This window comes from Diadema setosum, chromosome 3, assembly GCF_964275005.1.
Source record: "Diadema setosum chromosome 3, eeDiaSeto1, whole genome shotgun sequence".
In the NCBI taxonomy this organism is placed as follows: Eukaryota; Metazoa; Echinodermata; class Echinoidea; order Diadematoida; family Diadematidae; genus Diadema; species Diadema setosum.
The window spans coordinates 34,396,164-34,421,176 of NC_092687.1; the positions used below are offsets into that span (position 1 = coordinate 34,396,164).

The window sequence follows — 25,013 nt, forward strand, 5'->3', positions numbered from 1 at the left end:
AAGGGAGTCGATTGTTTATGTTCTTTATTTCATTATTCACTATTCCTGTCACACCCTGTTTCTTATACCTTATCGTTGACGGGTATTTAGTACCTCGACGCTTCTGCTACCGAAAAGCTTAACCGTGCATTCGTGTCATCTCACTTGATTATTGTAACAGTCTCCTAGCCGGTTTGCCCCAATCCCATATTGCACCCCTTCAACGCATCCAGGCCCTCGTTTCATAAAACTTGTCGTCAGTTACAACTACCACATATCTATGACAAATTTACTCTCAGCCAGTCAGATGCACGGATTTCAGTAGCTTGTCACAACTATGACAACTTGTCATTGATAACAAGTTTTATGAAACGGGGCCCAGAACGCCGCCGCTAGAGTAGTCAAACGTTCCAAGAAGTTTGAACACATTACCCCAATCATCAGGTCACTTTATTGGTTGGCTATAAAGGAACGTGTTATCTTCAAAGTTATCCTCGTTGTATACAAAGCTATCCATAACCACGCCCCTTCATACCTACAGAACCTAATCTCTCTCCGATCCTCATCAACTTCTTCTGCATCTAGACGTCTGCGCTCCCATGCTTCTGCCCATCTTCAACTGTTACCCGGACGCGTGTTTTTTTTAGACGGCACAGATTGGGGCATGGCGCGTGTTAAACCTATGGGACACGTTTTTTCTTCCTCTGAATAGTGCCTGCGGGGTGAGACTAGTCATGATTGCACTACTAGTAGTCATGAGTCAACTTTCGACCAATGCAATACCGTATAATGCGCGCTTACCGTATGTACTGTCTATGGTATAATACTATAGCAGCGCAGCGCATAAACGCCAGCGCAGCGCATACTAGTAATAGCGCCAGCGCAGATGTTGATGTGTCAACAATGTGTTTAGACACCATTCCTGCTCAGTTAAGGGTAAGTTTTATTAGCAGAATAGTGTCGTATTTCTTCTTTTTTGGGTATAGTTTTCGACTGATTTCATTTTGCACGGTGATTTTTTAGATAATTTTCCATAATGATAAGTAAATGCATTGTCATTGAGAGTAGTGCCGTAGAGATCCGCACAACACAAAGGGCATGATGCCATGTCCATGACAATGGATGTATGACTATATCAAAGTCTAGACTCTATGTTACATGAACGTGACAAGCAGTCCGCCGTATGCCAGTGAAGTGGCTTTTTAAACCTAGTCTGCCTAACTTTTTCTAAAGTTAATGGGTAAATGTTTGATAATTAGTAAAACTGTAAAATTATTAAAGTTAGGCCCTGGGTGTCTGATTTGACATGTGACTTGTAGAAGACCTAGCCTAGGCTAGGGCAAGGCTATAGGCCTATGTGTGTACAAAAATGACTGAGTTGGGAGCAAAGTCTGAGCCCCTTCTGAGCGGCAGAGTTTTTGGCTGGATGTGAATTCAACGCAATTCTGTGGGGTGATCTTAAAGTTTAAAGGGATCGTACAGTTCTGGTTGAGACCTAATTTCAGGTTTCTAACATTTTTAGGTGAGATAATGAGAAATCTCATATGAAATATGAAAGAGCATGCAATTTTATGAGGAATTCAACGTTTATTTGATAAAAATGGGTTTTGAAATGGCTGAGATATCCAAAAAAGAACGATTCTAATAAAGTGTGGGACCCACACTTTGTAACGATCGCTTTGTTTTACTTTGTTTTTAGATGTTTCAGTTATTCCAAACCCGATTTTCATCAAATAAACTTTGAATTCCTCTTAAAATGGTATGCTCTGTGCTATATCAAGTGTTTTCTTGGTATCTTGCAAAAATTCGAAAGCCTATTTCTCATCTCAACCAAAACTGTACTATCCCTTTAAACTTAATAAGATTTCACATGAATGAAGTTTGGTATGTTTTGGTAGGTAAAATGTATCTTTTAATACTGGTCTTTAATAGTAGGATAAGTAACAAGTTACATAGCCTTAACTGTGCTTTAGGTACCATATGAATAACAAGATCAATCAGTTTAAAACTTTAATTCTAACGTTTAATAGGTGACTAACCAAGTTAGGTCTAGATCTAGAGTCTAGATCTATTTCTAAAGCTAAAAACACTCCATAGTGGTTATTGCACATCTTGTGTGGAGATTTGTAGGCCTATGACAAATTGACATGTCACTGCTTAAAAGGGACCCGAGTTTTTTACCATAGGAATATATACAGATTGCATATCTTGTGTGGAGATTTGTAGGCCTATGACAAATTGACATGTCACTGCTTGAAAGGGACCCGAGTTTTTTTACCATAGGAATATATACAGATTGCATATCTTGTGTGGAGATTTGTAGGCCTATGACAAATTGACATGTCACTGCTTAAAAGGGACCCGAGATTTTTACCATTTTATACAGAGCTCCTTCTAGTGGTCATTCAATGTTTACTCAAATCTGTCGTTAACAGTAACTTTCGGTGTGTTTGAGTTAATTTCCTGGTGTCTGGAGTGAGAATCCTCCAGTTTTCAAAAGATTGATAAACTTCTCCCTTAAAACCAAAACTAAGTTTGGGCTTTAAAGTTAAAGGGATGAAATGAAAGGAAAATAAGGGATTTTAGCTAGAGTAGAAATGATAGAAACAAAATCCATCCCTGAAATATTTTCAAATTTGAGTGAATGAAGCATCCCTCTTCATTTTACTTGAACCCTATCTTTCTTTTTCGGGGGGGGGGAGGATTTTATTTATTATTACATTAAAAAATTTGAATATTCTCAAAGCAAATTCTGGAACATTAAAATAGAAGTGATCGATGTGAATCAGTTTGCATGTTCATTTGTCAAGTTACAATTATTTGATTGCAAAAGCCCCTTTCTGAAAGTTTCTCCCATTGTTTGTTTGCACAGGCAATATTGCCAGTTGACCAGGTAGCGCCGCCGGTACATGTCTGTTCCTTCAGTGGCAATGACAATGCTTCAAACTTTTCAGCCACATTTCGCCTGAAGTCAAGAACACCTGACAGCTGGCAGCAGTGGCTGGTTGCTTTCCAAGAAAAGACAAAAGTAACATGGAGGGTAAAGACAACCATGCCAGCACATGGAAGATCTGTAATTTTCAAGGTAGGACCACCCACCAATCATACTAATTTTCAATTTCTTCCATTCTTTAATTGAACAGAGAGGAATGGAGCAACAGCAAGCCAACGTCAATCCAGTCTCCTTGATTTCAATTAATATGCAAAGCAAGATTTGAGAAAAAAAAAGGTGTTAGATCATATTGATAAAAACTGCCAAAAGTATGCACCAAATTTCATTCTATAATTACAGATATCAACATGAAATAAGGCTCTCCCCCTAACATTTTATAAATTTATATTGATAACTAGTACATTGTATATTAATACGTATCCTCATTCTTTTGATGCTATGAATGAACACCTCTGAATAAGAATGGAATGAATGACACTTGATGACAAAAATAGAGTGCAGATCACATGAGAATGGGTGGCAGCATTTAAAGACCTACATGTAGCTAAAACTGAAGGACTTAATTAAAGCAAACCAGAACTAAGAAGAAATTAAGTACATGTCGTAAATTGAACTATTTTGCACAAAATGCACAGGATGTTTGTGGTTCTAAATATTACTAATGCATAGTATGTCAAATAGTTATTACAAATATAAATAGCTATTGTAAATCATTGTGTTTGTTATTGACAAAACCTAATGTAATTTTAACCATTGTAACAAACTTTCTATACCAGTACTTGTATTGTTGACAGTAAGTATGATTTTGTGCGACCCTGAATTATATTCCTGTGAAACATATGCAAAGTATGCTCTTTTTTATTCAGTCATTTTTAATTGAAATTGCATAAGATTCATTTTTTTTTTCTTATTTTGACTCTCAAGAAACAATACAGATGCCAACATGGACAGCAGAGGACAAAACGGTATACCAAGTTACATCCTAAAAACACTGACTGTACATCTACCATGACAGTGACCATCAGAAAGACAGAGTTTTCCAGGAAAAGACAGAGTAGGTAGGTAACACTCTAGCATTGCATAGTCATCACATATGGTCAAGATAGTAGATACAATGTTCAATACATGACTCATCAATGTCATTCTGTTATATCTAATGAGCCAGAGGCAGTCGGGTGTCTTGACTTTAAAGGATAAGTATAAGCCAGTTCCAAGTAAACTTTCAAACAAAGAGCAAGAACAGACAAGAACACTGAAAATTTGATGAAACTTGAATAAAAGATAAGGAAATAAAGGAAAAGTATATATATATATATATATATATATATATATTCCGATATATATATATTGAAGTTGTTCACAAGGTACCCAAGGGCCCTAGGGGTAGGGTAGAATAGTCAAGTTTTAAAATGTGTGTAGATGACAATTAGTTGGTAGTGAATATAGAAGAAAAAATGACATATGCTTTTCTATACATAAACTAGACATTGAGAAGAGTGTAAGAGTTATTGTGTTTTGTTGTGTTTTATCAAGGAAGCTGCAGGGGTTAATCACAATAAGCTAAGGCTTGAAATTCCATAAAAATGCAATGAAAATGGAAATGAGTGTTGCTGCCGTGGCATCACAGTTGTTCACTGAATTTATACAAATGTTGACCCACAGATTTAAGATCCATATATGTTTGACGTATCACAAAATTCAAGAAAATTCTTAAGTGTCATTTTCATGTACAAAGTCAATGGAAAATTATGAGGCAAGGACATCAACTCAGTCATTTGCATATTCATAGGCACTGTTCAAGATTTTTTTTTTGTTGTTGTGATAGAGACTTCAACAATTTATAACCTCTTTGTGTGTGTTTTCTTTTTTTTTTGGGGGGGGGGGTTGGAAGGGTCTGATTTCAATCAAATGTTCACAGTTCTTTTCAATTAAAATAATTTCTTGCTCAAACTTGCAAGTTCTCTAAGTTTGCCTTCTGGGTTATGTGACCAATATTTTACTTATTTATCTAATTTAAGCACTACATTGTTTTTAGTGAATGCATGAGCATGTGCAGATCCAGAATTTTGTAAAAGAGGGGCCAGATCACCTGAATCCAAAATTCACAACACTTGCCAACCCTTGCTAACCCTGGAAATAACTTGTCAAGTGTTGACAAGTGAATAGACTATTTGACCATGGCCTATTGTATTCACTGCGCAAATGATTACTTTTTTTTTTTTTTTTGGTTCTGCATGCAGGAGCTCAGACACCCACATGCCGGAGGTGGCCAACTGAAGTGAGTATCACTTGGACTCACAATCATGCGTCAAGCATCCCTGCCTCACTCAAGTACAGGGATGTTGGAGAGGAGGCAGTGAAGAAGCTGCAAGAACTGTTTGAACAGGGGCATTCTCCTCAAACCGCCCTCACAATACTTCATAGTGATATGCAAGTCGATGACCCTGAGGGCTACATCACAACGTCTGCAGATAGAGCTGTGTGCCCCGACCTCCAATTTTGTTATAGGTAAACAATTCTTATCATTGCCCTTATGATCACCAGTATCACAATCATCATCATGCATTGACCCTAAAAATGCCAGATTTGTATCAATGTTTCAACAACGGAGTACCAAATTCACATACACATGCAGTCATGCATGCAATTGTTGTAATGCCTATTGAATTGTGAGAACTGGATTTTATGCGTGATTGATTCTATATTGTTTAGTGTGTCCCTGTGTCACTTATGTTTTCTCGTCAACTTGTCTTCTTATTAGTGGACAAAGATTCAAGGAAGTAAATTCTGCTTCCAAATAAATCTGGCAACCAATTAAAAAGCAATTTGATATCACATAAAAGCCCCAGAGGAGTTTGGTATTCTTGAAGTTTTATCAATCTTTCGAAAATCAAAGCACTTTCACTCTAGATACCGGGAAATAAAATCAAACATTTCTAAAGTTAATGTTAATGAATTGTGAGAACTGGGTTTTATGCATGAGTGATTCTATTGTTTAGTGTGTCCCTATGTCACTTATGTTTTCTCGTCAACTTGTCTTCTTATCAGTGGACAAAGATTCAAATCAGAGGACTTGTAGGAAATGAAATGAATAATACGATTGAATGCAATATAATTTCATGTGAAATGAACCAATACAAAACATTAATATAGTAAAATGGCTTAAAATATTCATCCGGTTTGCCTGACATGACTCTAACTTTTACAAAGTTCCAGCACAGATAATTTACGATATGTATATCCACCTTTTTATGACTAGTTCTTTTTTTTTTCATTGTTCATTTCGTTTATTTTCCACAAATATATATATAGCATGAACTTAATATTGCAATATAACAAATGGAAAAAAGCAGATGCAGTTGCATTGTACAAAAGAATTATTACAAACAATATTAACGATAATGCATATTAAGTATAACAAGTTTAAGATGTGGAAGGAGCCTATTTAAAAGGAATGCTTGTCAATTATAGGCCCCTGTAAAGAAATAAAATTGTGTACTAAATACTGCATAATTCGCATAATAACATAATGGGTAATTAAAGTAGCCAAGAACATAACAAAATGAAATAAATAAAGAAAACAAAAAGAAGCTAGCTCGGCATATAAACAGAAATAGGTAATAAATTATCATCTTTGTAATACTCAATTTCAAGATTCAGTTTTCAGTTTTCAAGTTTGCCTCAAAGGATACACAGAAAATTATCATAAATATGTTGGATTAATAGTGTCGGAATCACATGTCTGTACTATATTTTTGAGTGAATAAAAATACCCTTGAAGTACAAAATACAATACGAAATACACACCTGCCAGGGTAGAAGGAACAAACAAGAGCAACTATATACCAATAAACATTATGGCAATAACATTAAGCGGAGAAAAGAATCAATCAGTTCATGCTTGTTTGAAAAATTGAATGAACTGAATTAAATCAAATCACTTTTAGTGTAAAGGATTTTATGACACTTGTAGTGAAGTTGATAGGTCTTCAGAAACTGTCTGGCCCACAAGTTATATTGGAATGCTTCATGATGATCTTCCCTTATTGGTTTTGTGTGAAATTTGGAATAATTAATGATATATGAGTTTGCACATTGTGATTATTTCTACACTGCAGACTGTACTACCATATCTTTAACAAAAATTATGGAGCAGGGGATGGACAAGCGATGATTGATGCCATTGAAGATACTGTAGAGTCATCACCCCATACAACACAGAGGTGGGAATGAAGTGTGCAGCCATGGCCAAAGAGGATGACCACATCATCATAGCCATTTGCACACCAATGATGAGGAGGGTGCATACGACAAGGCAGAGTGGAGAGATGGTGTTCATAGATTCCACAGGTACTGCAGGCCTACTGAAATCTGTATAATGATATGCTTACAAATTAGAAGTAAATGGAAAAGGCACAGTATAAAATACTGGGAAGATATATAACTTTTTAGGAGGCACTCATATTCATGACTCTAGACACCTTGTAACAGAAGATGATTTTGTTCAAAGTTTTTTATTTTGATATACTACATAAGTATAGTAGAAAGATACATCTTATGGTCGTGCTCTAATGTCACACTACTATCACATTGTGCAGCAAGCACCATTCGATTGTAATGGCATAGAAGTCTCTATTCATATGCATCCACTTTGATTATATATTATATAATTTTTTACGTGTTTTATGGATGTTGAAGATGTCAATGGGCCATCAAAGAGGACTTGGTAGGAATTGGAGAGTCTATATCATGTGATATGTAAACACAACACGGGTAGCGTCCGGGCTTCATTGCCAGCTAGTATATGTGATTCCATGTATATATATTTATAAATGTTCATCACTGTAAATTAGGCATTCACTGCAAATGCCACCTTTTGGGATATGGTTGATCAGCACATCACATACAAACAAATCTTTATGTTAGAATAGAATCTTAATTACCAGTCAAAAGTGTGTCTTATTATGCTTGTGAAAAATTGATACCTCTTGCGAGATCGGATGCTTTCAATAATTACAATCACCATTTAATGATATAGCCCCAGTATAGTTTTGGTGTTATTGAATAAGTTAATTTTTATCAATCATGTGAAAAGTGGAGCATTCTCACTTAAGACAACAGAAAATAAAATCAACACATTTAAAATTACTATTAATGAAAAATGTTAAGCCTTTAATGAGCAACCACTAGAGGGAGCTCTGAACACATTCCTTTGGTAAAATCTTGGGGGCAGGCATCCCGATATATTACATTTTTTTGGTAAGCAATCCCCAAAGTAGATTGTTTTGGAGAAACAATTCACAGGGCTTTTAGAGCTCATAAAGCTCTATAAACAAAACCAGTTAAGCATAAATTTTATTATTTTTCATGGATTACCAAACCATACTTTGGAAACTACCTACAGGTGGTTTAATTATTACAAAACTCATTTTGCAGGTAATGTTGATCGACACGGTAGTCGAGTATTTCTACTCCTAACACACAACAGTGCCGGTGGTGTACCTCTGGGCGTTATGATTACATCATCTGAGCAGCAGAGTGTGATAGAGAAGGGTTTGCAGCTCCTCTCTGAGGTGATGCCGCCTGATTGCTTCAACGGCCGCGGAGCAGCTGGGCCAAACGTCTTCATGAGTGACGACAGCACAGCGGAGCGGACGGCACTTGGGAATGTCTACCCCTCCTCCACCCTGCTACTGTGCACATTTCATGTGCTCCAGGCTGCATGGCGCTGGCTGTGGGACAGTAAACATGGAATTCCTAAATCTGCCAGACAACCCCTCTTCCAGAACATCAAGCGCATCATGTATGCATCAACCCCTGGAGAAGCTGCCACAGTATTCTCAAATGCTGCTGAAGACCCTCTCACATTAAGGTATGCCTGTTTGATACTGGCTCAATACTGTAAAAAAATAATAGAAAGATCAGAATAAACAGAGTAGTCTTAAAGAAGAGCAAGCGGGATTGGTAATTTTAAAATTTTAAAAAGGCGGAAATGCTCGGATGATATTTGAATGAAACCAGATAGGGTGCATAACATGCCATCAATCATGCATGAAATGATATGAATTGATTGGATTTAGAATTGTTTTGAGTAAACAGGTCAAATGTCACAGGTCTGTTTTCATATAATTTCAGCAAATTAATGTAGTGACAAAATGTGACCCTCTCAATTAGATTTCAAACAAATTCAGGTTTAATGTTTACTACGATGCAATAAAAACTAACTATAAAGACTGACGTCCATCATGTGTTAACTATAACCACGTCAGATTGATTAAATTCATGCATGAAGTGAAATTTGCAACCAAAGCTGTGCAAACGCAAACTGTTGCAAATCAAAGTACTTGAAATTGGCATGGCAGTACCCATTTATCTTCAAAGGTCTTCTTACTCTTTATATTATTTGCAGCTGTTACAATGCATGCATGTAATCATGATGAACGTTGACGAACTTGACGAAACTATTTATGTGTTGTATGTGGAAACATGCGATTTACCAGTCACAAATTCTCCACTTTTCAGATGATCCGACTTTAACATACTTATGTGAATTAGCGCCGCTTGCCTATTTCATTCTTATAGCTATAGCACATCTAGCTTGTGTGTTAAGCCGTACATTGCCTTCATTATTCTGTACTACGTTCAGCTAGTGCATGCATCTGTACTGGTATGCCAGTATGAACTGCGTAACATACACACATTGTATTAATTGTAACCACACCCTGTTAGATCTAATGTGAACATGGAGACAGCTACTGCCTGCTAGGTCTCCTGCTAAATCCAACAAAATCTGTAATAGCCTTTACCTCAATCAGTATGTGGGATACTGATTAATTGTGAACCCATTGCTACCAATCAGGCAGTGTGAAACACACCACATACGCCGTGAAAATTAAGGAAAAGTGAATGAAATTCCAGTAATGGAACGTTGAGAAACATACAGACACATACATCAGTGAATTTTTTGTAAGTTTTCTCCTTCAACTTCTAATTTCATTGTCTGTAGATTTCCCAAGTACCTGGACTACCTGAATGCACTGTATGAGAGGCGAGCCCTGTGGGGACTGTCATTCAGATCATCATTTCTTGTCCGTGGAAACAACACCAATAATTATGTCGAAGCTGCGATGAGGGTGCTGAAAGACAACATTCTCCACAGAACAAAAGCCTTCAACATCCCTCAGCTTGTGCACTTCATCTTGTCTCGCCTTGAACCACACTACCAGAGACGACTTATTGCTGTTGCAAACCAAAGACCCATGACCTCTCCTCGAATGAGGCCTACAAGCTGCAAAAAGGAAGATATCTCGAAGGTACATCTTAAAGCTATTATACTTTGCCACCATAGCATATAGCAATAGCATTGATTCTTCACCTGCCCTTTGAGTGGTTCATTGATCCAAGTTTAATGATAAAATCTATTTTCAGTCAGCCGAACGAACATAATTGCTGATCCGGAAAACTTAATAAAAATTGAATGTATCTACTGTGTTATTATATGAATGTATCTACTGTATACATATATATAATAGATAGATATAGATATATAAACACAACAAAAAAGTAAGTCCCCCTTTATTCAAAGTAACACAACTTTTTGAAAAGGGGGTTTCCAGCAATGCAATTTGGCAGTAATGTTCCTGAAATAATGGGCTCGCTTGTGTGTAAAAATCCATTGAGTTATGCATGAGTGAGCACACATCAAAGGGGCAAATGTCACTTTTCAATAGTCACAAGTGTTCTGTTTTAGGGAGAAGATTTAGCAAAAAATTGGCAAATTCAGTTTCAAATGCATGTTTCAAGTGCTATTTTTGTTATGTTTTAAATGATCAGACACTATCCCATGGATCTGGATATTTTTAACAGTCATTTAAAAAAAAAATCATTTTTGAAGGAAATTTGCAATTTGCAGCGTTTTCACAAATATTGATCTTAGCCAGAAAAGGGGGGTGGAACACAGTGATTTACACCTTTAATTTATGCCCGTTCAACCGTAAAAACTGCTGGGATATGTGGATGGGGTCTAAAGATTGGCATTACATCAAAAACTCTCTTTGAATGTACACGAGAAACAAAATTCATGAAATTCTTTGTAGAAGAGCTTACAAAAAGACCCTTGTGACTTTTGAAAAGTGACATTTTTCCCTTTTATGAGTGTGCACTCAGACATGACATACTGCAGTATTGGAACATATTGATTTTCATGCACAAGGTAGCTAGATACATGTTGAAAAATGTTCCTGCCAAAGTTTGTCACTGGACACCCCTCCTTTAAAAAGTTATGCTCCTTTTTAAAAGGGGGGACTTACTTTCTTTGTTTATATGTAAAGTGTGGCCCAATAAAAAATGATCAGTGGATTTTCAGGACCTCGCCTTAACTTTCAGTTATTAATTTTTACCTCTGTAGAAAGAACCTCTGTTTTCATAGTAAAATAACACATAATCATCCTTTTCGGTTGAGAACATTTGATGTTATGACTGATTTGATTTGGACTGTCATTTTCAAGAACTGCCTAATTCAGAGGTTCGGGGCATGATTAATGAATCAATATTAATAATTGATTTTTAGGACAATGCTGATCATTGTGTATATTTTTCATTTTGCGGATAGAACAACGTCTTGTCACTATAATAACACTAAATTCTCCAAATTTGGTTGGAGTGATTTCCTAAGAAATTTCATTTTTGGGGTTTGCACTCATTACTCATTATCATCCTTATTAATTGACCAATTCGGGTTCGTTAAGGACAGCAGACAGCGTCACTGGGAGCAGCCATTTCCTCATTTTGCGGTGTCCCAGCCGACCCCCCCCCCCCCCATCCTCTCCCCCACCCCACGGGCAACATGTTTATCGCGCAATAAGCAAGTATTCGCGCACTCAGTACGAGATGCTTATTGGCTAAAGCAACCATGCATCAGTTTTTCATTCCATGCGCGGAAGGCGGTGGGGGAGGCGTGGGGGAAAGGGGAGGGGGGGGGGGTCGGCTGAGACACCGCGTAATGAAAATAATAATAATGATAGTGAGACTCGTATAAAGCGCACATTTCTACCTAAAAAAAAGATACTCAAGGCGCTATAGAACAGAGTACAAAGTAATGGCGCTGCCCATGCCAAAAATACACATAGCGCGTCACAGAATCGGTCAATGGGAACTAAAAAATCGGTCAAATCTCGAAAGTGACAATTCAAAATTAACAACTCACAAAAATAAACTCCAAAACCAAATTTGATGATCTTTGTGTTTGGGATATGTTGTAAAGTTTTTGAAATACAGTCAACCTTGCACGCCTAAATTCAATCTGTTGGGAGTTTGGACTAGAGAATTATAGCTTCGACTTTGAAATCTTCAACATATATTAATGAGGAGTAAAAAGTAAAAAATAAAAGAATATGAAATGAAGAGGACTTGATAAGACCTTCGTGATTATTCGACTTGTGCGAGTTTGAATTAGGCACGGTTTACTGTAAGATCGATATTCATTTGAAATGGGGCAGTTGCTCAAGTTGCATATTATGATACATGGATCAGGTGTACCCTGTTTAAGTCAGACTAGTTTTAATGCATGTAGTTATATTACATTCAAAACCAGTAAGCAAGGAGCCATGGTGTAACTTGATGCATTGTCCTTGAATTCTATCAGTATTTATTTTCATGAAACTTGACTTTTTAGCTCCAAGGTTGTTGTGAGAGGTGTCAATCTTTTCATTATAAATGATTTCAGCTTGATTACTTAGTAAACTCACTTCAGAGTACGTAGATAATGGATTGTACTTTCAAGTACCAATTCCATGTTACAATGATTGTATACATTTCTTAATCTCACTTCAGACTGGAGAAATGACATATGAAGTGAGAAGTAGTGATGGCTCCAGTACCTACCTTGTGGATATGAGTCTTGGTGTGTGCTCCTGCAATGCTGGCCTATCTGGAGATGCATGCAAACACCAAGCTGCCATTCACTTCCATCTCAAGGTTGCAAGCGATAACTTCCTACCCAGTACACCGGAGGAGCGAGCCACCATGCTGAACATAGCAACTGGAAGTGAGTATTTCTTTATGTTTAATTCATAGTACTCTTGAAATGTAACCGCTCTCCCCATACTCATTGAAGACGATTAGATTTAGCTACATGTTCTACGTGTATTTTCCATACAACAACCCAAGATACATCAGGAATAGTGATCATCAGGTTCAGTACATTTCGGGTTTTTTTTAGCTCACCTGAGTCAATAAGGCTCTAAAAAGCTATTGCCATCCATTTTTGCCTGTCATCGGTAATGTATTGTTTGTTGTTTGTCTTCCATCGTCCATATTCATCTTCTTTTCCAGAGTGTGTGGTCAGACGATAGCAAAACTTTTTCACACTGCTGTAACAAGTGAAGTCCATTCCCATCATTATTTTCCCATTTTCTCATCATTACATCATTATTCTATTATTTGGTTCTACATATCGTGGACTCATTTAAAAAAAAAGAAAGAACTATTTATTTTTTATACTTCACACTATAACTTTTACCAAAGGAAATCTGTAATTTTATAACTCTTGCATGTTGTAATAAGTTTTTTTTTTTTATATCCAAGTGATGTTTTATTTGGTACTCAACATATAACATTCTTGAAGTAATGACAGCTGAGAGATACATGACAAAGAATAAGTTTTGTTCAGCTTCTTAATCATACATGCACATTTTTCTCTTGTGGTATGTTGTCTGTGTGGGTTTATAATGGAAAGGAATGTTAAAAACTGACATAACCTTAAGGTTGCTAACGAGATGCTGAGTGGTAAGTGCATATACACAATCTGAAATTATTGAAATCTAGGCCTATGCTGTATCGACAAAAACACAAGAACAACATGAAACATGAAAAATGACAATGCCATGGCGAAGCATTTAGTGAAAAAAAAAAGTAAAGCTCAATAATACCGCTGAGTGATTCCCATTTCTGGTTATATGCACATTAATCCTTGTTTCTTTGCAATATGACACTCTTCACGATATGATTTTGTTAACATAGCCTTAAAAAAGGACAAACAGAGAATAGTGTTGTTACATCTGCTTGCATAAATACACCTTTTTCCTATAAGTAAAGTATGGTTTACCAATATTTTGTTTATATCATTCTCTATAATTCCAGTTAATACCGTCTTCACATTAAGGAATGACAAATCTATAATCGAGAGAAAAGATGTTATATCCCTCGAAAGTGTTTGTGACACCTTGCAGTTCCACATAATGTGTTCAATCGTTTCATTCTCAATGCATCGAAATGAACATAAAGGGGAATACACTAACTTCATTTTAAACAACGTATAATTTTATGGTAATATGTTATTAAGTATCTTAAACTGAAATTCTCTACTTCTTGCATCTATTGACACTTGCACTATGAGTTTACGTGCTTTATATATATCCTGCTCTGTCATATCAAAATTAGACTGCATTGTAAGAGCACTAACAGACGTTTCATATTCAAATTCTACTAATACATCATAAAAATGTCTGCTCTTTAATCGGGCACGCAGACGTAAGCGTTCCGGAAGGACGACAATGTCTTTGAGGACTTGTTGAAATTCTGTGCTAACTGATAGAACCTGAATTTCTGTATTCTTTTTAACAGCTGACCAAATACCTTGTAACCTCTGATAATCATTACTATCAATACCAAATTCTACTTGTAAGATACGAAAATCTTTAAGATGTCCTTCAGGGGATATAATTTGGTGAAGCAGACATATACCCTTGCACAACATTCTTTTGTAAAAAATCATCTTTTTGTCAATCTTGATATCGGCATTGTTCCAAATTATCTGTGATCTGAAAGCTTGATTTTCCATTGGTATGGATATCGACAGCCATTTCTGCAAAAGAGAGGAGTAAAATCTGGGTATATTCGGAGAGAAATTGCTCATTTCATAATTGCAATTGAAAATACAAATTCCACCATATTCATCTAATTAATTTATCTAATTACTTGAAACCATACTTGTGGATTTCAGGTGTCATCCTATTTATCCAGGTCAACTGTTGTGCATCGATAAAAGATTGTACATCTAACATCTTCAGACCGCCCTTGATCAATTCTTGTATCATCACACTACGTTTGATTCGATCTGGGCCATTCCACAAAAAGGTCATAAAACATTCTTTCAATCTCCTTTACTATTTTCTTAGGAATGATAATGGAGGCAAAAAAGTGAATAAATTTTGAAATTCCTAAAGTTTTAAGAACAAGTATTTTTACGAACAGTGTAAGTTTCCTAATTTTCCATAAATTCAACAATTTTCTCAATCCAGACATCAATTCGACCATTTTATCATTTTTAAATCGCTCTGCGTTATAACCAACATAAGTTCCCAAGATTTTAATCGTGTCAACAATACGAACTTCATATTTTAACACATTTTAAATCTCTTCTTTTTCGATCGATCTTGATTGCTTAACGATCAAAATCTCTGTATTTTCTTGTTTACATTTCAAACTGGAGCATTTACAGAATTGATCAAGAATTTTGAATAAACTCTTGATAGATGAGGCATCGCAACGAAACGAACAGAAATCATCGGCATAAAGTGACAACTTGAACTCTTTGTCGTTAATTGTGATGCCGGCTAGATCCTGTGAAGAGCGCAAACGAATTGCTAGTGTCTCTAATACAATGATAAACAGATAAGGGGACAAGGGATCACCTTGTCTGACACCACGTGTTATCTGGAAATAGCCAGTTGATGTTCCATTGTTAAGTACACATCCTTCGATATTTGAATATAAAGTTGTTGTCCATCTAATAAAAGACGGACCAAATCCAAAAGCTTCTAATGCATGGTACATAAACTCATGATCGATAGAATCGAATGCCTTGTGAAAGTCAATCGATACAATAAAACTATCTATTTCCCCAGTTCGCAAAAAATGAAACATATCATGCACATTACGTATGGCCTCGCAGATTTCCCTTCCTTTGCTGAATGCGGGCTGATCTGGGTGGATTATTTCATCTAACACTCGTTTAACTCTCATAGCCAGTGCCTTAGAACATATTTTTGCGTCTACATTTAGAAGTGAAATTGGACGGTAATTTTGTAAATCTCTTCTATCTTTTTTCGCTTTGAGTATCAGCGTAATAACTCTTTGCTTCTAACTAATCGACAGTTCCATATTCTCATAAGAGTAATTTAAAGAAGTTAAAAAAGGTTCTGAAATGATATCCCAAAACTGAAGTTAAAATTCCTTTGTGAGACCATCATTACCTGGAGACTTTCCAGAGGGCATTAAATACAAAGCTTTGTAACACTCTCCTCGAGTAAGTTTACCTTCACAGGACAACATAGATTGCTTAGATAAACAAATACCACGAGTGTTTAAAAACTCATGAGGATTTTTATCATTCGTTTGTACTGTCTGTTTTGAATATAAACATTAATAAAAAAATTTAATTTGTGAAAGTATCTCTGTCTCACTCTATATACCCTTATTACCAACCTTTAATCTTTTAATACTGGACCTATTCTTACGTTGCTTCTCCAATGATGAAAAAATATTTATTACTCTTTTCTCCATTTTCTATCCAATTTGCTTTAGACCGTATAATCAAACCTTCAGTAATCTTAGTATAATATTCTTCTAATAATTGTTTGGCCTGTTCATATTCTTCCATCTTTTTTCTGTGTATTTGCTTCCATCTGTTCTATGTCTTGTATTTTCTTTTCTAATCTATTACGTTTCTTTCTATCTAATTGAGCTTTCTCCTTGCTGTACTTTTGTGCAAATCGTCTTACCTTAAATTTCAAATATTCCCACAATGAATTGGGATTGAACATATTGGCTTCTATCCTCCACTCTTGAAAATTAACTTTCAGCTCGTGACAGAATGCACTGTCTGTACAAAGAGACGAATTGAACTTCCAGTAACCTTTACCGGATCTTTGTTCTTTGATTTCTAATTGTAAAAAGATTGCAGAGTGATCCGTGGAGACGGATGGTACTATATCAACTTTAGACACCATATCCTGATGCTCAAATGGGATGAACCAATAATCAAGTCTGCTCTGGCTAGTGAAATCTCGTTTTCTCCAAGTGTACTGTTTAGCCTTTGGGTTGTAAAATCGCCATATATCACACAACTCAAACTGATTTAAAAAAGAAATCAATTCTTGTCTACTATTTCCTCCAACCGATCGGTAATGAACTTCTTTACCCATTTGATCGAGACTTGCATTCAACGACACATTAAAATCACCGCCAGTGATCAGAATTGAGCCATTTGTATATTCCATATTACTCAAGGTATTACTAATCTCGGCCCACAATTGTTTCTGTTCTTTAACAATATTTGGTGCATATATATTGACAAAGGTGAAAATTTTATCATACATTTTGATACACAGTACAATATATCTCCCTCGTGAATCGTAGATCGTTTGTATCGACTCAAAATCCAACCCATCTGTAATGAAGGTTAATACTCCTCTGGCTAGTTTACTTCCATGACAAAAGTAAAGTGTACCTTTCGTATGGCATTTCCAAAATAACTCCACTTCTTTGGTATTATGCGTCTCTTGTAGAAATAAGACATCAAGATTTCTATCCTGTAAATATTTAAACACCTTCTTGCGTTTAAAGTATTCTCTGAGGCCGCATACATTAAGCGATAGAAACGATAGATTTATATTTGGGTTTTTTTTTCCATATTCATAGCAACGACATAATATCTAAGTTACAGAGAATATCCTTTCCTGTTTTAATATGACATACAAATTGAATTTCATTCGGTTTCATAACCACTCCTACTACGTATCTGCTGATATAGAACAATATGTACCTTTGCAACTGATTGACAAATTGCCCTACATCGACGTAAATAAGCACTGAATTGATCAGTGTTTTTTTAGTAGTAGCCATGATAAAAAATCATGGGCGTACATACTCGAGCAGGATTCGAACCTACGACCTCCTGATCACCGGACAGGCGTCATCTCCACTAGACCACCGAGCTTTCGCCCGACAGCAAGTGTTGGTTCTAATCCTTATAGCATGCAGCGGGTACTGCTTTGTTATTCAAATTCATGAATTTCTTCCGTCGAGATGTTTTCATTGCAACTGATTGACAAATTGCCCTACATCGACGTAAATAAGCACTGAATTGATCAGTGTTTTTTTAGTAGTAGCCATGATAAAAAATCATGGGCGTACATACTCGAGCAGGATTCGAACCTACGACCTCCTGATCACCGGACAGGCGTCATCTCCACTAGACCACCGAGCTTTCGCCCGATAGCAAGTGTTGGTTCTAATCCTTATAGCATGCAGCGGGTACTGCTTTGTTATTCAAATTCATGAATTTCTTCCGTCGAGATGTTTTCATTGCAACTGATTGACAAATTGCCCTACATCGACGTAAATAAGCACTGAATTGATCAGTGTTTTTTTTTTAGTAGTAGCCATGATAAAAAATCATGGGCGTACATACTCGAGCAGGATTCGAGCACTGATCAATTCAGTGCTTATTTACGTCGATGTAGGGCAATTTGTCAATCAGTTGCAATGAAAACATCTCGACGGAAGAAATTCATGAATTTGAATAACAAAGCAGTACCCGCTGCATGCTATAAGGATTAGAACCAACACTTGCTGTCGGGCGAAAGCTCGGTGGTCTAGTGGAGATGACGCCTGTCCGGTGATCAGGAGGTCGTAGGTTCGAATCCTGCTCGAGTATGTACGCCCATGATTTTTTATCATGGCTACTACTAAAAAAACACTGATCAATTCAGTGCTTATTTACGTCGATGTAGGGCAATTTGTCAATCAGTTGCAATGAAAACATCTCGACGGAAGAAATTCATGAATTTGAATATGTACCTTTCTGTTGTAATAAGTATATATCGCTGATTCTGCATATTCTACATGTCTTGCCTTAACTATAAACATAATTACAGATTCAAAAGATGTAGTTCATGAAAAAAATCAATTCTTTATTTTTTTATTTCTAAAATGTTTGCAAAGATTCTTTTGTGATCATGTGATGCAATGCTTGAGACAACCACTAACAAATATACAAAACAAAAAGAAAACAGTAATCACAATAAACATCACTGAAATTTAACACCCGCATGACTTTAATTACAGTTTTCTGCATATGTGGACAAACAAAAAATTACTTGCAAACAACTGCATGTATACTCCTGTGAAAATATAATGAGACAAGCTTCAAATTATTTCCTGGCAGAACTTTCAAGATAACATTTCTGTGATACCTCATTTCTATCACATCATCACTGTGCGTTCTCCAGTAAATGCGATAAGGCAAATCTGCACACATGGGTATGTCTGCTAGTGAAATGTAACAAGAACCATTTATTTGTATCTTTAAAGTCAATGCTACTGCCTTCCCAGCTGATTGGCTTGCACCACTCCAAGGCCAACAGGACAGTCCAGATGATGGTACGGCCTCTGATGTGAACATTGGAGAAAGACAAGAGATAGACCCCTTCCTTGAGGAAACCACTGACCAGCCCACAGAATGCTGGGATGAGCTGCTCGAAGAACCAATCTCAACACATGGTTATTTGTTTTTTTGTTGCTATCAATTGAATAGTAAATTGTCAAATATTTAGAGATAATAAGCTAATGTCCAAGGTAAGAATTAATGATAGAGCTTTAATAACAGGTAATGTGATGTAAAGGGAGAGATGTAAGAAATGAGGTGGGGAGTTATTGCGATTGCAATTTGTCCGTCCTTTGTCCGTCGTCTGTCGTGCGTCGTGCGTAAACTTTTACCATTTTCATCTTCTTCTCTAAAACCGATGAAAATTGCAAAGGCTTGTTCGATTTGTGTTATAGGTATTTATTAGTACTAGTATTATTTTGTATATTTTTATTACCTCCACCAAGGGAGGAGGTTATGTTTTTGTTACCGTTGGTTTGTTCGTTCGTTCGTTCGTTTGTCTGTGCGCAAAATAACTCAAAAAGTAGATAACGGATTGGGATAAAACTTGCAGGAAAGGTTGAGAATGACAGAAGTAACAAACGATTAACTTTTGGTAGTGATCCGAGAATTTCGGGGAATTTATGAAGGATTTGTGATATTTCTGCAGGTAGGGTCGATGAACTTGGAGTTCAGGCTGCGCGTATTTGAGGTTTGCATGCGCGCACTAAAGTGAGTGCCAGAGATAGTAGAGATAACAAGATACGAAGGCGCGCAATAACAATGGACACAAAATGGCTACCCTACATGACGATACAAAAGAGAGCTAAGTACAAACTCAGTACACCTAGAAACATCATTCATTTCCAAAGACAGTGGTATTTTTATTATCTTAAAAAGATTTAAAAATTATAGTCGTAGCTTTTTATCGATTAAGGGCATCATTTTGAAGAACGGGATTTCAAAGTAATAAGGATTATTTCGTGGAGGTAAAAATTTGGCAACAACATCTCACAATCAAAGACGCTTGATAAACAACAACATCTTCAAAGACAGCGCGTCTCAGGCAAAGACGCACATCACCTGAGACGCGCTGTCCATGAAGCCGCTGCTGTTGTTTATCAAGTGTCAAGACAGCGCGTCTAAGGTGATGTGCGTATAGGCTTCAGGACCGCGCGCTATCCATTTGTTTTGTACAGGATTAACGCGCACTTTCGTGTCTTATTAGTTAAGCGTCTTTGGTGAGTGCTCTAGTTTCTGCTAGGGTGAGGCGCGCTGTGCAACTGAGGGTCTATGACATAACAATGGCTTCTATATTTGGAAATCAGGAGACTTTCAGCACACTTTTATAAACACTTTCAGCATGCTTTAGTATAAGTACGTATGGGGGAAGTCACTGATAATATGGAAGAACAAGATCAATGATGGAAATGAGCTGCATGCTTGGCGGAGGTCTGCGCTCTCAGAGTGCTTCTCTAGTTACTATTATTATTGTCATTTTATTATGATTATTTCATTATTGTTATAAATACAGTTCAGAGTTCATATCTAGATTTGCAATATGGGCTGAAGGGGAATATGTTTGTTATTGCTATGGGTATATTTCTGGGAAACTGATTGGGACTGAATGGAAGCATCTCATTTAAGTATTCATTTATTCCTGTATTTCTTCTTGATTTATTTTATTTTTCTTGGAGGAAGAGGAAGTTATATGATACATTCAATTATTTATTCTGTACACACTAACTACCTCTCGATAAATGACCCTAGACAATACTCTTACTCTCCCTCTCATGTAAGCAACATATTGGTCCACTTCCAGACAAATCACCTCTAAAAATTATACCCCTATATTGATATTGCTGAAGAACATCTTTTGAAAAATCAATTAGGTGCATTTGTTCCTTTAGATCTTATCTTTACTTCTGAAATTTCCAGCTGGAAAATAATGATTATCTAGAAAACAATTGTACATAAAATCGCTAAACTGTTCATGTATAAATATTGTTTTATAAAGAACCAGTAATTTTTCTCTTTTCCATAGCTTGCAGATTATTTTTGCTTGTTCTCTCAAATTCATTTCATATCTTCATAAGGCACAAACTGGATGATGATAAACATGGGATTATTTGGGGGGGGGGTTATTAAAAGGTGGTGATTGTGATCATGACATCAAGGATGGACATTTTCAAAAAAAATGAAAATGAATTATTATGAAAGTAAGTGATGATATAAAACTAGTTATTTTTTGATTTCTTGTGTTTCTCCAAAAAATCCGATTATCATATTTTTATTTTTTTTAAACCCCCAGATGCTGACACGTCGCAAGAATGTGCAAATCTGGCCATGATGTTTGATACGCTAAAGAGCAAGCTGCAACATGACCCAGAAACCTTCAAAGAGCCAGTGAATGCAATGTTTCGTACATTCCAACAGATGACAGATAGCAACATCATATCAGCTATGTTCATGTTTGGAAAATATGGTGCAACTAACTTGGCTCCACGCAAGTTCATTGGTGCACCACTTAAGTCACATGGCCCAAGTATTGGTGTACAACCAACTGCAGTAGCGCGGCGAAAAGCTGCAATGGGGGGGGGGGGGAGGAGACATCTGACATCTGGCCGCCCTACTAAACGTGCAGCTGTGGCAGAGCATGGCTACTCAAGGACAAGGACGGAGCGTGTTCTTGGAGTTCATGCAACCAAGAGATCCCGAGTTGCTGCTCCTCACTCTTTGAGTCATGCTACAAGCATGAATGTGGCTTTAGGAAAAACTCATAGTGCACAATAAGTGTTTGAAATGCAATATAATTAAAGTGGGGCTCATGAGGAACTCTGAAATCTTGGCAAAACCAGGATATGCCATTCCATGGATGGGGAAATTTACAAAATCCAAAGCTTTTAACCAAATTTGATGATCTAGGTGTCATCATCTCTATGATGGAAACGATGTAGATGTTCTATCCAGCCAGGTAAAAAAGATTTAATAATTTTCTTTGTAGCTTAGTCCTAAAAAACTGTATCAAATATTCCCGAGGGAGGGGGTATCTTCCATTTAAGTACAGCATCCTCGCACTTGACCCTCTGAAAAGTACCCTAAACGAGGATTAAGATTTTATAAATTTGATACCCTACTTTTTAATGGCTCCGCCCTCGAAGGAGGCATTATGTTTTCGCATTGTCCGTCCTTCCGTCCATCCGAATATCTTGTTACCGCGATATCTAAAGATCCCCTGGATGGATTTACATCATACTTGCCCCACTGGTTCTCCAAGATGACTTGATGAACTGATTAGATTTTGGGCCAAATTCGCCCAGGATCAAAGGTCAATGAACTTTAGAGGGAAGTGATTTAAAAATATTTGGATGGAATTTGCCAAAGGTCAAATGTCAATGAACTTTGTCTAAAAAATACGTTTTTGCCCATTTCTCCAAGTAGGAAGATCCAATTTTTATAAAACTTGATACAAAAGTTATAGAGAAGGTAGGCAGAGAACACATCAGGGGTGGAATATAATTGTTGATTCATACATGGCTATGGCAACCCAATATTAAGGTTTTTACTAAGTTTATAGGAGGCTATATCATAACTTTCACAGTTTGGAAGTGATTCAATTTCCATTCAATTGGAACAATTTCAATCAGACTTGGAGAGGAGAGTGGTTATGGAAAGTTACACATTTTACCAAACAAGAAGGTCACCTTAGGGTCAAAGGTCACGGGCAGGGCCAATGAACTTTAAGAGCCAATGTCAGTTTTTAGGGCGTGTTTTTATTATGGCTCATAACTTTTGATCTAAATGTCTCTTTGCAACCAAGTAGGTGGTAGACATATGTCTCTTCGGGAGTTGAAGGTCACCACAAGGTCCAAAGTCACAGACAGGGGTCAATGAACTTTTAGGGGCCAATGTCAAGTTTTAAGGGTGCGTTTTGATTATGTGTTGTACGTTTGTAGGCGAGACACATTTCGGCACTTGCCTAGTGTTTTTACTTATTTCTTTCTTTCTTTTTTTTTTTTTTTTGGGGGGGGCACCAAGCATATTTCCACTACTTGAATAGATATTAAATCATGTTAGCTGAACATTACTACACATAAAACTTCATTCAAAACTTGGATGGAGAGATTAGATTTCTTGATGTTTAATGAAAAACAAAATCATATCTTTGTGATTATTAGACCATATCACATGAAATCTAATCCAGTTGTAGCAAATGAATTTTAGTTTACAGGTGTGAAGATATAAACAATATAATGATGTAATATTAATATTACACCCATGTACAGTGTCATTAAAATTTTTTGGGACATGTATGTTGTATGTAGATATTTACATACCTCTATATATGAAGAAAATAGTTTGTTGTGGAAAGACATAGGATGCCCCCTTTGGCCCCTATAGAGGGGGTTAAAATGTGGGGGAGGGGCCCAAGGAAAAAAAAAAGGTAATTCCATCATATTCTTCAGAATTAACTAGTAGCCAAATTTCATTCAAACTTGGTGGGAATCATCCTTTAGGGTTATGGACCCCTAGTCGTTCATATGGTATGGGGCGTTTGCATCCCCTGGACCTGCAACGAAATTAAGGGAGTAAACTTTAAAAATCTTCTCCAGTGACCCTTCACTAGTGGAGTGAAGATATGCTGTATGTAGTAACCCTTATATAGTACTAAGAATGTAATTTGTTCTTTGCAAGACTAAGGATAGCATTGTTCCTGGGGGGTTTCCCCCTCACCCTCCCCAGTTCCCCCCCCCCAAAAAAAAAAAGAAGAAACAAACAAGTGGGAAAAGGGGCCTTAACAGCAAACTGCACGTAGTGTATCGATCGCGTTACTCAGGTGAACGGCTTGCCCCCTGGGGGCTCTTGTTTCATTTGTAATGCATTATACACTTCTTTTGGAAGTACCATTAAAGAAATCAAGAAAACTTGTTGCCGATTTGCATGATGAAAATGGGCTTTACTTGTACATAAATAAATCCTGTGCATGGATGTGTTAACCAGTATATTGATGGATGTACAATTTTATAATGTTGTATGTGATACATACCTTGATATTAGTATGAAAGTTTGAAGTGGCCTTCAAAGATCCAGAAATTACTTAGTCACAATGACAGCATTTCGCTTTCATTCCACTACCATTAGGGTCCTCAATAATAGTCTCTAGCTTTTAAATATTGGTGGTGGCATGATTAAGTGGTGCCTCCTAGTTTGTTTAATCTATTGGAACTGTGTATTTCCCATATGCTTATGGCATTTGATGGATCATGAGCACATGTAGACAATACAGATGAGAAAAACCTTGTGCTGATGCTATAGGAAATATCACGTGGGATTTAATTTTAATAATATTTAACTACATGAATGACCTACATGTATTTAATTTTGGAACTATATAGGCTATAACCAATCCTCTACATAGGGGAAAACATGCAATTCATCCCACTACTCTGTAATTTACATGAAATCAACATAAATGCAGTGAATGTTATGCCTGCCTGAACACATTCTTAAGGCCCATTCTCATTTGAAAAAGTTGCAACATTAGAATTAATTTTTTTTTGCAATTTTGACTTTCTGTTCCCACTGCAAAGGATTATAAGAAATGTAAATTTGCTTGTATAATGTACATAGTTTAATTTCTTGTTGAAACTTATT

General features: G+C 36.6%; 1 protein-coding gene and 1 pseudogene across 1 annotated transcript in view; both read left to right on the plus strand.

Moving 5' to 3' along the window:
• The window catches only part of LOC140246807 (uncharacterized), an 80,759-nt gene that overhangs the window by 12,045 nt on the left and 43,701 nt on the right, over window positions 1-25,013 (plus strand). The window lies entirely within an intron of this gene.
• On the plus strand, window positions 883-22,151 carry LOC140226571 (uncharacterized; annotated as a pseudogene).